Genomic DNA, 13,840 nt, shown 5'->3' on the forward strand with positions numbered 1-13,840 from the left:
TAACCATTTCTTCCCTGTCTCATAATTGTCCATTTTGTTTGTTTAGCCCAAGTATATAATTTATTACTTGTCCCTATAATCTTGGCCTATTGTTGCCTTAGATATTGTCTTTAAAGATCTTCTTGTATTGTAAGTCTCTCATTCAGTATGTTAGTATTGTTTTTCTTCTCTATTTTGTTTCATCACCCATTTTAACAAGCATGTCCTCTATGTCTCCATCTAACTTAATGGTATAAATGTTAGGGGGGGAAAAGAAGCCAAAGAAAGATTTCTATGGAATTCCAATAAAAATTTCTCTCTTGGTTGAAAGATTTTTTTACTCATCACACATTTGGCCTGGTCATTCAAACAATTCTAAATCTATCTAGGCTAATTGTGTAGCCCAGACCAGCCCACCATATCCACAAGAGTTCTTTTTTTTTTCCTCCCAGATTTATCACTGGATCAGCTCAGGGAAATTCCAAAGTAGAAACTCCTTTGATCAATTTAGGATTGTAATTCATCTGTAGCTTACAGTCTCTGAGAGTTGCCTGGGTTACTATGAGATAGAGGTTTGGTTTCCCAGTGCTCACACAGCTCATATGTGTCAGAGGTATTACTTAAGCTCAGGGCTTTCTGACAGAAAGGACAGCCCATTATCAACCCTGTTGCATTACTTTTCTTCCACAAAGCTAAAATTAGAGATATAGACAAATACTCTGCTTTGATACAGGTATGTTGTATCTACAACATCCTAATGCATTACTCCAGGAAATCTGTCTAAAAAGTATTTTAAATTATAAGAAACATTCATTTGAGAATTTTGATTACTACTATTTTCTTCCAAGATGGTCATTTGAATACCAAATACTCAAATGAATCTTTGATTTATTTCATTTGAAAAAAGGAAATGAGAATACTCTAGCACAGACTGTTCTTGATATGGAGCCATGCTAATCCTGAGTGATTACCACTTTTCATTTTAAGTGTTCATAAAACACTTTTTGATAATACATACTAGAACTTCAGGGAATTTTTTTATCAGACTCACTTACCTATAGCTTGAAGGACCTATTGTCTTCCACTTTGAAAATCAAAATACCTTTTGTTTGTCTTCAACATTTCTTCAAGTTTTTCTTTTCAATATTTGTTCTCCACAATTTTTAAAGGCAATGGTTTAGCAATCACATACACAGTATCCACAATTTCCTTCACCATCCTGGTTTAGCGTTTCTCCAAGCATGGTGACTTGAACTTATTTATTAGAGTTTTTTAACATCTCATTTATGATTGATTTCAAATTCTTTCTAAACATGTTTGTTCTATGAATTGCAACCTGAAAATCATTCCCTTTAGTAAAGAAAATAGAAACAAAATGGTAACTTGAATGGTCCTGCTTACTCTCCCTCTTCATGGGTTCATGTGGTCTAAATGTTTATCACCTGTTAGCCAAACTGCAGCTTTCCAAAGTTAGTCCTTTCTCCTTCTACAGATAAAAGTCCAGCACCATGATGATAACCAAAGATTTTACATTATGTTATCTACTATTAAGAAGTTTTAGCAGAGTTTTCAGGATTTCATAGTCATCTTCATGTCACAATGACTTCTTGAAAATGAGTTTTAGTGTAGAAAAAACATGCAAAGATAAATATGGTGTGCCTACTAACATGTAAAGTTAAACCAAGTAAGTAAAATCAACAAACTTTTATTAAAGACAAACTATTTACAGCAACTATGTGAAGCCCTGGAATAGACAAAAGTAAAACAGTACCTAAATTTAAGGAGTTTATACTTTAATAATATAAAATGTTATATTCATATGTCATTTCAGAGTTGTCTATTCCATAGTAACTTTTGAAAAATGTTTATTGATTTTGAGAATATATCTAACTACTAACTAAGATCAGGAAAAAACACTTTAATGTGTGGTTCAGGTGATAAATTATGCAAATCTCAACTGATGCATGACTGCCTACCTCATCCAACTTTTAGCCATGTCTTCCCATTAGACCACCAAAGAGAGGCCATCTGAAATGCTAGAGGTCTTCAATCTACATAGTTTGAAGGAATATACAAATGAATTAAATCAAAGATCTCTTTGAGAATTTAGTATTCAAGTGACCATCTTGGAACAAATGGTAGTCAGTAAAATTATCAAATGAATAAGTCTCTGTAATTTTAAATAATTTGTAAAGAAATTATATCTGTGGAAAGGAAATTTGAAAAATAAGTAATTTCCCTTGTGAAGGAGAACCAAGGATAAAAAAAAGTTTTTTAAAGCTCATTGTGAAAAGAAAATGGAAAAGAATGGTGCTCACAATAGACATAACAATGATAATGAATGGAGCATAGAAGGAAATATAGTTTAACTCTTGTTTTGCTTCTATTTTATCTCTAATAGAGAATAATCTTTGGCATGGAAAGAGCTGAACAGAAATTGGTAATAGAGAATTAATAGCCAAGTTCAGTCAGGAAATAGAGAGAAAGCATCTAGTTGTCCTTAATAAATTAAAATCACCTGACCCAGATTTAACTATGTGCTAGACATAGTATTACAAGAACTAGCTCAGGTGATTACTTGTGAGCTGATACATATATATAATCAGGATATATATCCTGATTTTCAAAAGAAAGAAGATGAAGGAATCTGTAGACTTTAGGTCAATGACCTAGCATTTGATTCTTGGCAAAATCTGAGAACACATGACTAAAGGGATGGTGAGTGAATAAATAGAAAAGGAAGTTATGACCACCAGGAGCCAACTTGGCTTTGTCAATCTTGGGTCATACCAAACAAACCAAATTCCCTTTTTCTGGCAAGGTTACTAGACTGGTAGATTGGAAACCTCTGTTGATATATTCTATGTACTTTAGTAAATACTTGACAATACCCTTCTGTTATTCTTAAAGTTAGAGAAATGTGAACAAGTTTATTGTATAATTAGGTAGATTCATAACTTCTTAAATGGACTTAGCCAAAGAACAATTATTAATGTTCTGATGGCAACTTAGAAGTAGTAACCTAACGGAGGGCCCCAGAGATTTGTGTTTGGCCCTAGATCTCATTAGCTCCTATGAATTTAGCTTTCATCAGTGACTTGTATAAAAAGGGGAAATGTTTGTCAGAGGTAAAGATGACACAATGGTGAACCAATTAGCTCATATGAAACATGGCAGAGTCTGTATTGAAAAAAATCTTTATGGTTAAAACATTGGGCTGAATGAGTTAAAATAAATTTAATGAATAATAAAATAAATTTAGTGATCAATGTAAAGACTTACACTTGGGTTCAAAAATACTCAACTTCATTAATACAAAATGAGATATGCAAAGCCACATAACAATTGATTTGGGAAAAAATGGGGATTTTAATGGCGCAGAATTTCAATGTGAGACAATAGTGTCATAATTTAACTTAAAAAGTTAATGAAATATTAAGCTATATTTAAAATTCCTTCTTATCCATGACTAGGAAGAAATAATTGGGCTGTACTCTGTCTTGGTCAGATCACATCTAGAGTCTTGTATTTAGCTCCTGGAATTACATTTTTCAGGAGGAATATTATAGAATATTCATAAAAGGATGTTCAGGATGGTAAACAATTACAAGTTTGTGCTACAAGAATGCTGGTTAAAGGAACTGATAATCTTTAACTTGGAGTTTTTGAAAAGTTAATAAATGGAATATTTTGCCCATTCATTCTTGAGAGAAGAACCAAGAGCCTGAATGGGTTGCCCATGAATGGGTTTTCTTCAGAGACTGTTAGTTCATCCTTACTTAATGTCTTAAAGGAAAGGGTATCTGATATCATCAACATCATCATCATCAATAGTATTTATATATGTCATTAAGTTTTTAAAAGCACTTTACAAATATTCTTTCATTTTATCCCCACAACAACTCTGGGAGGTTGGTGCTATTGTTATTCTCATTTTGCAGATGAGGATATTTTACAGGAGTTGTTTTTTGTTTGTTTGTTTGTTTTTTAATCAGGTATGGGTTAGACTACATTGCCTCTAAATTTCTTTCTAACTCCAATATTCTGTGATCCTAAGCAAGGTCTATAGGTCATAACTTTTCTGGTTGTATCCATAGCAAAAGAGACAAAAAAAAAATAATACTGAATATCTCTGAAAATACAGAGACTACATGGAGAATGTATGGAAACAGTATGGTAAAGTGGCAAGTTCCTGGATCTAGAGACAGAGGACCTAGAGTCATATTCTTCCTCTGTGCTATGAGAAATTTACAGGTTGGAAAGTGTCACGAAGAAAGGAAGAAGGTGGTGGTGAAAAATGATAGCAGTATTTAATTCATGAAGGGCTGAGGATCTGTCATGTGGAGGAAGTATTAGATTTGTTCTGTTTGGTCCCATAGGTCAGAATTAGGAAAAAATGGGTGGAAGTGATAAAGACATAAATTTAGGCTCAATGTCAGGCAAAACAGAATCAAAAAAACAACAACAAAACTTCCCTAAAATTTAGAGCTGTCCAAAATGAAATGAAGTACCCCAAGAGGTGACAGATTCCCCCTTTCTAGAGGTCTTTAAGCAGAGGCTGGATGATTACTTGTTGGGTTCATGTTTTGGTAGGGATTCTTTTTGAGTATTATTTGGACTAGATGACTGCTAAGTTACTTTCCAGCTCTCAAATTCTGTGACTCTTAACTATAAGTGTTAACCCCAAAGCTCTGTTCTGTGTCTACTTCTCTTTTCTCCTTATATTCTCTCCCTTGGTGAGCTCATTCATTCTCAAGGTTTTAATAAGAAGATTTCTCAATTACCTATTGACCCTTTTGAACAATTCATACTAGGTATCCCTTAGATTTCAAACATAGTGTATTGAGTTTATGTGCAGATATATACTCCAGGGATAAGTGTTAGCTTTGACTCTTCCCCTTCCCTTAAAGGTAAAACTTGTCCCAGAGTGTTTTGCCAAAATACACATGCTCTAGGTACAAATATGTACTCAACATGTCCAAAACTTTCCTTCCCAAACACACCTTTCTTCTAAATTTCCCTACTTAAGTTAAAGGCACCATCATATTTTCAGTCTTCTGGGTTTTTTCCCCAATCTCAGTGTTGTAACTCTCCCTCACCTCACCCATTACATCTCTTTTCAGATCTTATTTCTACAACATATCCACTCACTTCTTGCTACTCATATGATCACCACCATATGATTTCTGATCCACATCACACTTAACTCAGAAAATTGCCATAGCCTCCTCATTGATGTCCCTACCTCAAGATTCTGCCCTCTCCAATTCATCCTCCACACAGCTACCAAAGTGCTTTCCCTGAAGTTTGGTCTGACCATGTCATTACTCTTCTCAGTAAACTCCAGTGACTCCCTGTTATATCTAAGATCAAATAAAATTTCTTTTTATCTTTTAAAGCCTGTCAAATTCCCTTTTCAACTTTATCATACAGAATTCCTTTATGCCCACTCTACTATAGCCAAACTGGCCTCATTCTCTGTCATACAAAATTCAATTTCCCTTCCCTGTACCTTTCTTCTCTTTGCCCTCCATACTTAATATGCACTACTTCTTCAACTCTGATTCTTAGAATCTCTGGCATCTTTCAAATGTCAACTTAAATCCCATCTTTTACAAGGAACATTTCCTGACCTCCCTTCATGCTAGTACCATTCCTTTGTTTATTAGCTTCAATTTATCTTGTATATATCTTGTTTCTACATACTTATTTTCATCTTGTCTCCCTCATTAGAATATTTGAGAGCAGGCATTGTCTTTTAATTTTTATTCCAAGTACTTAGCACAGTGCCTAAAACATAGTAGGTGCTTAAACAATACTTTGAGACTGACTGTCTTACTGAAGCTAGTGGCCTCTGTCACAAACTATTTTGTATTAATTTTGCATATATTCTGTAGGTAAGGTACCCTTTTGTGATTTTGGTGATTTGACAATATATAGAATCACTTCTGATTGGTAATAGTTTTTCATAACTAGTCCCACCCAGACTCACCATGCTGCCTGCATTCTCTAGCTATCTTTATGCTACGCCTACCTATACCTATGAACACTCTCTCTGTCCTTCCATCTTTACCTCTTAGACCAATAAACAAATCAATGCTTTCATTTATGGAAAGGACGAGTCCTATAGTTCTACTCACCATCCTTGTGTCATATAGTCCCCATTACATAATTTGTGTTTAATAAATATTATTTTATTTATTTAGTCATCCATTCATTCATATATCTCAATGTAAATATAGTTGCTTCTAAAGGAATGTATGTTCACTGAGAGTAGGTACTCTTTCTTTTGGTCTTTCAATCCCTAAGAACAAGCAACACAGATGCCTAGTAAATACTTATCAGTTGACTAATAAGTATCTAACACAACTACTGTGCTGGGGGGGACATGATCCCTGTCTTCAGTTTATAGTTTGGATTCTAAAACATTACCTACCCATATTAAACAAGAACAAGATAGAATTGTACACACTAAGCAACAATTCTAACATTTACTTGTAAGGAGCTAGAGAATTTCAGAAAAGGCTGAGATCAGTGTAGGATTGGTCAGAAAAGATTTTGTGAGGGAGGTGAACTTTTACACTGAGTCCTGGGGATTAGAAGGGATATAGATAAATAGAGAAAATGAGAGGATATTCCAGTATTATAAATCAACATTGGGACAAATTATTAAAGTGAGAAAAATAGTGGTAAGTGTAATATCAAGAAAACAGAATGGAAGTGACTGGCAAGGCAGGAATGGGAGATAATGGTGGACAAAAAAAGTAGAGACACATGACAAAATAAACCTTGGAATTTCTTTAGCCCACAACACATAATTTAATATATGATCATGTACTGTCTCTTAGTATTCCCTAGTTGTTTCATATATTAGTCATGTCTCTCAACCAGATTGTGAACAACTCAATTTACCACACAATTTAGCACTTGGTTATAATCTGTTTTGAATAGTTCACTAGTTGTTTCATGTGTATAAACCTCCTTTTAATAACTAGACTGTGGGTTCCTTGAGGGTAAGAACCAAACATTATTCTTTCATACCTTTCAGGTATTGGGCTAGACACACATTAGGAATGCTTGTTTAAGAGTTTGGACTTGGTCCACAAGGAATGAATGGAAAACTATTGTGTGAACTGGAAGAGGCCAAAATAACTCTTCCATTCACCAGCTCTTTATTTTTCTTTTGATGTTGTATGAAAGCTGCAAAATCTGTGAGAAATAATTTCAAGAATAAAAATCAATTTTGCATCAACACTTCCCTACTCTGGGGACTCAAACAGCTTGGGCTGGATTTCAAGTTGTTCTAATCACATCTTCTTCCATTGCTGTTGGGAAGAACAAAATGAAGTTGGACATGTTAGCAGGGCTGGAAGCTCTGGCTTCACGGGGCCCTCTGGGACATCATTTTCAGTATTTACGGGTGTGAGGCAGCAGCTGTAAGTGGCCAGTGACCTGGCTGCGGCACAATCAATTTTTTTAAAGTTGATTTCCACACAATCATTTGGATTGACCATGTTCCAAAGTAGCTGTTGAGACAGCAGAAACAACTAGATTCCCCAAATCGTGATCAGTTCCTATAGCCTATGACTTCAGTAAAGTTTAAGCCAGCCAAAGATGAAGCATGAAAAGGTGTAAAATTGGGGCTATCAATTATGTCTGTCCCTTGTCTGATGATGTGTGAGGCCATGATATCAACAGAAAATTGTGTAGAAAGGCAAAAAGACAAATTTTTGCATCACTTCAGCACCCTCTGGTGTCTAGTCTTCCTAGACCAAGAAATATACCTGGGTTCTTTAAAATGTGAAAACTACAATTCCTGTCCAAATCTATGGATTTTCTTGCCTTTCTAAATGCATACGAAATATTCAGGGCAATTGTCAACACTAGGAACTTCCCCCTCCCCTTTTCTTTAGGAGTATAGTGACATCCCCTAAGAAATGATGATTTGGACTCAAAATATCGCTCTCAATGTTTTTGTTTTTTTTTATGACTCCTGAGGAATAAAGAAAATTCATTAATTTGTTAATGCTTTATATCTAATTTATGAGAAATGTTACTACTTAAAGAAATGGGAAGAGTTCACATGCATTTTGAGTGAGAATCTAAAATCTGAATTTTAAGTTCAAAAGCAAATGCTTGGTCCCAAAAAAGGAAAAACAAACAAACATAAGAAATAATTTTGTTTACATTAAAGAAAAAAATCAGTGATATTCAATACTAAGTAAAAAAGAGACCGTAAACTAAGAAAGAAAAAGAGTAGAATATTCTACTCTACTTCATTATCATCACTATCAAGCATAACATAATGGAAAAGAGAAGGGAATTAGGAAACCCATCCTGGCTCTTCAACTAACTTTTTACAGTATTCTGATCAAGTCTCTTATTTTCTATAGATCCCAATTACCTTATCTGTAAAATAAGAGGATTTGGCTGTACAACCTCTAATATCTATCTAAAATTGTATAATTATGTACAGTAGTCAGGGTCTGTTTTAGGTTCTTTGTTTAAATAATTTGTCCCATGTGGGTGATTCAGTGTCCTTTCTTCTATTAAAATTGAATAGAAATCTCTTAGACCTAGTCAATTTGGAACTGATTAAAAGGGGTTACCTCAAAGCAATGGAGATCTACTGTAGTTCTAAAAAATAGTTTAAAAATAAATAAATAAATAATTGGACATAGCATTGGGATCCTTCCAGTTTGGATTGTCTTCAATAGGTCATGTTAACCCATAAAAATGTCATTCATGTTGAAATAGTCACAGAAATTATTTCTATATTTGAGAGGGAATTGGTCAAGACATCCCTACACCAAACATCCTCTCCTACTCCAGACTCCAGCCCAGTTAATTACTAATTGTTGTTTAGTCGTGTCCAACTCTCTGCGACCCCATTTGGCATTTTCTTGGTAAAGATACTAGAGTGGTTTGCCATTTCCTTGTCTAGTTTATTTTACAGATGAAGAAACTGAGGCAAGTGATTAAGTGACTTGTCTATGGTCACACAGCTAATGAAGTGTCTGAGGCTGCATGTGACCTCAGATCTTCCTGACTCCAGGACTGGCACTTTATCCACTTCACCATCTAGCTGCCCTTGATTACTAGAGGGCCGATTAAAATTACAGAAGGGTAGAATAACAGAGATAAGGAGATGTATTGCCATGTGCAAGGTACAAAAACAGCATTTTTTGTTACCTTTTTACTAGCTATTTTAAAATTCTTCTTTTTAAAAATTAAGTCATCTTCCCATTGGCTGGCTAAAGATCTGCCATTCTTTTGGTAGTCTTTAAAAACTTAGCATCCTAGTACTAAAGAAAAAAAAGGAGCCGGGGAGCTTTATGAAGTTTAAAACAGCAGTTGGCAATTTATTTAAATGTATTTAAAATTATTAAAGCCATTCTTAGCTCATGGGTCATTCAAAAACAGGTAGAAGCGCAGATTTGGCACAAGGATCATAGTTTGCTGACCACTGGTCTAGAGGATAGCTAACAATGGATGAAAAACTCAGCTTTTAAGAGACATCATTCTTTTTTTCTTTCCCATTGTGCCTCTGCTGGAAAGCAGTGGGAAGGGAGAACAGAGATTGAGATTCGTCATTCCTTTTCCTCCTTCCCATTGGCCATGGCACTTTGTAGTGGAGATATTCATAGAAAAGGAGACATGCTACCCATCAGTGGGCTGATGCATTTGTAACATGGGCTGTAGAAAGAAGCAAAGACAGGGAATTCCACTGAGTGACCTTCTAGATATGGATGATGAGTCCAAGGAAAAGTAATGTGAAGAAACCCAGGAAGAGAAAGGTTATTAGGAACCTTCAGTGTGAGGGAAGTGATGTTCTTTTTTTTTGTGCATTCGTGTATTTGTGTATATGTTCTTGTGTGTGCATGTGCATGCATGTATGTGTGCATATATACTTCCTGAGAACCCAACCTTCAACCTGTAAGAACTGATTTGGAGAAAAGGGACAGATAAGCCTAGAGGAGTTAACCAGGAAACAATAATAACTCACATTTCTGTAGTAGTTATAAAACACTTTCCTCACAATAATCCTGCACGACTAGAGAGCAGGGTTGTTTTTTTTTTAAATTCATTCATTCATTTTTTCAATAACTATTTATTAAGCATTTACTATGACCCAGGCACAAAGGAACATAAAGTAGCCTATGCCTTCAGGGAGCTTTTATTCTAAGGGTGGGAGGCAGGGACCACTTGTTGGTTTCAAGCTCACCGTGAGTTAACAGTAAGACATAGCACCATCAGGCTATATTAGGCTGCCTCAGCAAAGGCAGTGTTATTTTATCAGAATCACATGGGAGGTGATATCCTGCTGTACTTTGCCTTGTTTTGATCACATTTGACATATTATGTTCTGTCCCAGATGTTCCATTTTAGGAAGGACATTGACAAGCCAGAGTGTAACCAGAGAAAAGAAACCATGATGGTGAGGGGGCCTCAGGACAAGAAGTCTTTAAAGGAACTGGGGATGTTTAAACATTTTAGACAGGTTATCGCTAGTAAGAGAGATTTAACTTTTCTTCTTGGACCCAGAAGGTAGAAAGAGGAGTAATGAATTAAAAGTTTTAGAAACATGGACTTATTTTCTATTCAAGGACAAACTTCCTAACAATTAGACCTGCCCCAAAATACAATGTGCTGTGTTAGGAGGTAATTAGTTTGCCCTTGCTAAAGGCCTTAGTGCAGAGGCTGCATGCCCACTCACTGACAACGTTACTAAAAGGTTTCTGATAGAAGTATGGGATGGGACTCGATGGGCTCTGAGGACCCCTGAGATTAGCATTCTGTGAGGTCAGTAGTATAAGTGCTACTTCTCTTCATTTTATAAATGAGCAAACTGAATTTCAGAGAGTTTAAGCGACTTGTCCATTGTCATACAAGTAAAAAGTAGTTTATGTAGGACTTGACTCTAGGTCTTCTGAGTCTAACACCAGTGTACTTCCCACTTTATCAATAATAAAAAACTCAACAACAAATTCAACAAATAGGCATTAAGATGTAGTATATGCAAAACTCAGTTCTAGATACTAGTGATATAGAAATGAATGAGACACTCATCCTCAAAAACTTTATATTCCAGTAGGGAGATTTGGTTTCAATTCAGTTACACAAACAGTGGGTCCTGAAAGATGTACAAATATCATAGATCCCAGGTCCTAGAATTTTCATGCTGAATGAGACCTTAAAGACCACCGAAGGCAACCCTTCATTTTACATATAAAGAAATTGAGGCCTAAGGAGAGTCTGACTCACACAAGTCTGTTCAGGCAGTTGTAATGATAATTCACATTTCTATAGTACATTAAGATTTAGTAAACTTTTTTTTTTCACAACAACCCTATGAGGTAGGGAGTACAATTGTTTATCACTGTTTTGTAAATGGAGAGAAGGAAGGTCAGAGACGTATAACAATCTGCCCTTGATGACATAGGCACCAAGAAATAGATCTGAGATTTAAACCCAATTCCTTTGGCTCCAAAATGAATTATGTAAAGTCCTTGCTCTGAGGAATTTTGCAGTCTGGTAGGACAGACGATAAGGACATGACTAACTCTTTAAGAATATCTCCTCCCATGACCCCCACAGAGACTGTCATCTATTTGGCAGATTCCAAGTCAATAAGCATGAATTATAAATAATTGTCCTTAATAAAAATGCATTAATAGTATAATGACCAACTATTTGACATTTCCTCTCTGCTCCCCCACTTTTGCCAGAGCACATGAGAATGGGAATATCACTCAATTTTACTTCTTCCTCCCTCTATTCCTTTTCTTCAGCTGAGAGTTTAACTTTTGTTTTTATGCCTGGCCTAACTAGGCCTTATTTCTTATGTTTAATTGTTCAAGACTGCAATGAAGTAATAAGAGGTTTACCTACGCATTCCTGCATCAAAAGAGGCTTATTTAGGTAAGGTGACAGTTTTATCCACAAACTGCCTCAGTGAAGAGTTGTTGGTACCATCTCCCCAATTCACCCTCCTAATCATTTCGAGGAAAGAATCTCAAGTAATTCATCTTCTCATCACTCTCATCCAGAAAAGGATGAGAGTGAAAAGATAGAGAATGAGAGAGAGAATGGAGAGAAATGGAGAGAGATGGAGAGAGAGATGGAGAGAGAGAAAGAGAGAGAGAGAGAGAGAGAGAGAGAGAGAGAGAGAGAGAGAGAGAGAAAGAGAAAGAAAGAGAGAAAGAGAGAGAGAATGATGATGATGCCTTAGGTGTATATGCTCTCCCAGGATCTGGGCAAAGAGAAATTTACTTAAAACAAGTCCCTGATCATCCATTTTTTCCCCATTTTTACATACCATGGACTATCTACATTTCCCATGTCAGGTTTTTTTTTTTTTTAACTTAAAAGCATGGATGTCGTGGATGGAGAGAGAACTTGGCATTATTTATACTAGCCAATATCAGTGAAAAGGATCCAGATGGATGGGAACATGATGGAAGTCTAGAATGAAATTAACAGATGCAAATGTAAGAAACATCTCTGCTAAGTTAAATTAAGCTCCAGAGACCTTGCAAATTTGAGCTTTTTAAAAAGGAAACAGCCTTATGAAGCAGGCTTCTTTTCTCTCTTTCCACCTTTTCTTAGCTTACACTAACTCCCCCTTTTTTCCCTCTAATTCTTTATTTCAGGATCACTGGAGTCTACTTTGTTTGAGAAAAAAATAGGAACTATAAACCTAAATTATAGCCAATCAGATTGTACTCACAGCTCAACTACTAGACAAATTGCAGCTCATGAAATTTGCTATGGGTCAGGAGACTGAGTAATTTCATTTTAATCAGTCTTATTTGAAGCAGGAATGCCACTGCGGCAAAAGCCTCAGAGCAACTGAAACCTGGTTGAGAGAACACATCAAGGGATAGAAAGTCGTCTTTTTTCTCTCTCCTCTTTTTTTTTCCTTCTTTCTAAGTGAACTGTTTCAGTACTCAGGCAAAGAATGAGGAATATAAGTAGAGATGGCTGCATTTTCTTCCAGCTCCAAATGAAAGCATGTTCAGAGCTTAGAGTTGGCTAAGGCCTTTATTACATGCTGGATTAAGCTGTCCCAATCATGTTCCAAGAATTCATTTACATGGCGATGCCCCAGACTGAGCTTAGGTCTGGCCTCTGGAAACACAAAGGCTTTGCTCATCTGCCTCTCCCCTTACCCCATTTGTATTTCTGGGGCATTATTTGGAGTCTGCTGAGACTGTCATAGGAGGCCATGCAGCCTGAGACAAATTCAAGTTGGACAGATATCACTAAAATTCAGCTATCTACTCCATGATGCTGAAATAAAAAAGACCCTTTCTGTGATCCTACCTAGAATAAGAAATGAAATTGCATTAAATCTCCCTAATGACTTATGTTTTTAGTTTGATCCTTTGTCTGATCATAACCTCCAATCATTTCTCCTCTTTTTATATCTTATTCCTCCTAAACCTGTTCTTCATCTTCACCCTGATGTGCAGAGTTCCTCTCTTTGTTAGTGTTCTCCCAGATCCTGCTCGGGCTCCACTTTCATCTCTTAAATTCATAAACTGGCAGCTAACCAATTTAGTGTCACAGTCTTTTACTTAGGGCTCCTTTGCTTCTTCTTCCTGTCACTCTTAATCACTTTCTAAACCATAGTCCTCAATTACTCATCACCAGGAGCCTCTTCTGCTCCTACACTCCAGCAGCTAACCACTACTAGTGGAAGTCACAAAGTTATACTGACTGGGTCAACTATTGATGCATGTGTAATCCAAATTTCAGATTGGGGGCATTTTGTATTCAACTGCTTGTGTGATTCTATATTGGTGGAGAGAACAACTCAATGTGATGTGATTGTGTGAGGACTGGTGCACGTATTTCA

This window comes from Vombatus ursinus, unplaced genomic scaffold, assembly GCF_900497805.2.
Source record: "Vombatus ursinus unplaced genomic scaffold, bare-nosed wombat genome assembly UNPS02014791.1, whole genome shotgun sequence".
Taxonomy (NCBI): Eukaryota; Metazoa; Chordata; class Mammalia; order Diprotodontia; family Vombatidae; genus Vombatus; species Vombatus ursinus.